Consider the following 3,404-nt stretch of genomic DNA (forward strand, 5'->3'; position numbering starts at 1 on the left):
GCAGTATTGTACATTTTCTGTTCTCCTTGAAAGAAGGAATAAGATTGGAATAAGGGCTATAGATGGAACTCGATATAAGCTAATTTTCCTTGGGCCTTGCCTCAAGGAGCATAAAGAGGCCTAAATAAGGTGTGAGATAAGGTGTTGGGGAAGCATCTAACTAAAGGTCGGCTGCCCAGAGGGAGCAGAAGAGATGCCAGGGCTGTAGAGCAGTGAAGTAGCAAGTTCGGACTTACAGGAATTCATATACCTAGGGTCTGGAACAGTCGGACCAGCTTGAGGCCATCTATCACCATAGCAGTTAGTGGCTACAGGAGCGTTTGAACCCTAGATTCCTGGGGAGAGTACAATACCAGAGTGACTACATCACAGAGCTTCTGACCCTGAGATCCAGTAAGTAGATGTTCATAAAGCAAGGATCAAGAGATTTGATTCTCCCTGGGCACTTAACTCTGATGGTGAACAGGCATTCATTAGATAGATAAGGCTGAAGTTTGAGAGAGAGGTCTTAAGTGTTAGCAAGAGCCTATCTGAGACCTCCCAAAGCAAAACAGCAGGACACCTATCCCAGCAGAGGGAGCTCAGAGAAGACGCAGCTGTGGCTGACATAGAAGGCTAGGACCAAGGAAGAAAGTTTATTATAAATAATAGTGTTATCAAGAAAAGTAAAATTTACTAGGTGAGTGTTAAACATGCATTATTTTCATTTCTAAAGGTACTTCTGATTGTTTTTAATGGACTTCAGTAATATTTCATTTCTGGTATCTAGAAAGAATTAATATGCAAAGTTTAAAGTTATGTTTTCAAAATATTCAGAGCTAGAAAGGACTGTAGAAATAATTTTTTCCATCACATACCCACAAAAACATTTCCAAATAAGAAATGTGACACTCAGGGAGATTTCCTAACTTGCTTAGAGTTAGTCAACTAATGAGTGGTAATGGAAGTATGAATACTCATGAAGTAGATTCCTAGCACACTCATTTTCATTATGCAATGTAGAATACTTTTGCTAATAAAGAGTTAATTTGCTAGATAAAATCTCTAAAATTTATTCTCATTTTTTAAAACATCAACAACTACTGGTTTGCCAATTTAAGCTTACACATACACAGATCCTTTACCATTCACTAAATTAAAGGGAAAAGCTGCTTATGAATATAAGTCATTTATAGTGATGGTTACTGGCACATTCTAAACAAATATATATATATATATTTGGAATGCCACACTGTGTATGGCGATATTCCTATCGATTCCATAGGAATATGGAATCGATGGATATAGAGATAGATAACATATAGATATGAGATATAGATTTATATGTAATCAATATATGTAAGGATATGTACACAATATATGCATGCACATGTATGCAATGTTACTATATAGCTATTTGTTGTAGATATAATTAGCTGGTATTTCCCTTGGGGCTGCTCAATCATATCCATCTTCACTTACTAACTCAGCAGTTCCAATTCCATTCAGAAAGAGGTTTCTGTAAAAATCAGACAAACACTGGAAGCGTTATGGAGCTGTCGAGCTGCTTGGTACAAACCTTTTGGATTTAAGAGTATCAGTCTTTCTTTAATATCCACAATTAAAAGTTTGGGTCCAGTTTGCCTCATCTGTAAACTTATAATCTACTTTTTCTCAGAAATATATGTGTATGTTGGTAGATAGGTAGATAGATGGAGAGAGAGAGAAAGAGAGAAACAGGCAGAGACAGAGTCAAAAAATAAAATTCTTTCCTAGGAACATAGAAATTTTTCTGGTAATAGGGGATGCCTCTTGAAAATTGATAGGCGCAAAAAACTATTACAGAAGGTATGGAAATTGCAATTTTCTAAGGCTGGCAAGCTGATAAAGCATGATATGAGGTGGTATCCTCCCACCCAGCATGACAGTTCAGAAGATGGCAACTGTGGTTTCGACACTGACTTATCTGACACAGAATGCTATATTATTAAAATAGAAACAATTTAAAAATACAATCGTGGTTAATTAAATTGTTTTCTTGTTTATGTCACCCAACAGTTGAGTAATTTGGAAGTTTCTCTCAACTACTTAGTAACCTGTTTTTCCTGGTTATTAACATGATGTATAGTTTCATTTGCTAATTATATCACTATATTTAAATTTCCATTTTTTGTTTGTTTTGTTATTTCTCTTAGTCTTCAGCAAAAAATAATGCCTGGCACATAATATGTAAAATATGGCTGCATATGTGTTGCATAAAATATATATTATTACTAAAGTACATTACATAATGAATATGAATGTAAGTGAGTCGGAAATTAAGTAAGCTTTCAAACTCTTTTTTTCTCCTTAGAAACAAATCTCTTTCCCTAGGCCTTATTTATGACCAGGAATCTAGGGCTGAGTCATAATAAAACCACTTTCCCTGGATCTTAATCACATAACACTACCAAATTTTCTAATGAGAAAATATAATAATACAAGAACTTAGACAGATATGTTAAAGTTAAAATAACTTTTGGACACTTTTGGTTTACACTGAAATGAAACAGTCTATTTCTTCCACAGTCTTCTTCCTTGTAACTCAAAAACTTGGACATAATACAACAAGTAAATGTAGAAAGACCCTGAATGATGAAAAGAAAACAATGATGGCAAAAAAAGAACATGGCACTTGAGGAATGAAAAAATGGTGAGTTCCCCAAATTTTATTTTTGTCTCTCATATATCCGGAATGGGAGAGGACTGCAACCTAGAACCATCTAAAGAAACAAACAAAAAAGACACAAGAAAAACTTGCTTCCTCCAACCAAAACCAGAAAAATAGTGACCTTGTACAGTAGTAAACTTTTTGACACCCTAATCCAGCCAGTATCAGTAGAAACACTGCTGCTCCCTAACACTGATATCAGTGGAGCTAGACATTTCCATCCTCTATTTGGCAGCAACAGGCAGTGCTCTGATTACTCCACCAAATTGTTCTCAGTGGGGCCAAGCAAGGACCAGAACTTCATCCTATAAGACAGAAATATGGGTGAATAAGTCACTACAAGGTGGTGCTATTAAACATGCTACTGCCACATCTTCCTCAGTGTAAGTGAGGTCCAGTAGAGTGATGAACCTCCAGTCCCACTGTCAGCAATGAGGCAGAATGAGGTGGCATGGGACAGTGCTAGTTAGCACTACACTTTCCCTGTGGGGATCAGCAGGGAGCTGAGCTTCCCTCTTCACCCAACAGTAAGGAGGTGGTGCAATTCTGTGTTCTGTTTTATCAGAAGTAGTGCCAGCAGGCCCCGTGGAAAGCTGAACTTTCATCTTCACCCAGATCTGGATGTTTGGTATAAGTGTGTGTGTGTGTGTATACACACACACATACACATACACATTTTGTAGGTAAATACATATATACACACACACATATATAT

The sequence above is a fragment of the Rhinopithecus roxellana genome, chromosome 9 (assembly GCF_007565055.1).
Source record: "Rhinopithecus roxellana isolate Shanxi Qingling chromosome 9, ASM756505v1, whole genome shotgun sequence".
In the NCBI taxonomy this organism is placed as follows: Eukaryota; Metazoa; Chordata; class Mammalia; order Primates; family Cercopithecidae; genus Rhinopithecus; species Rhinopithecus roxellana.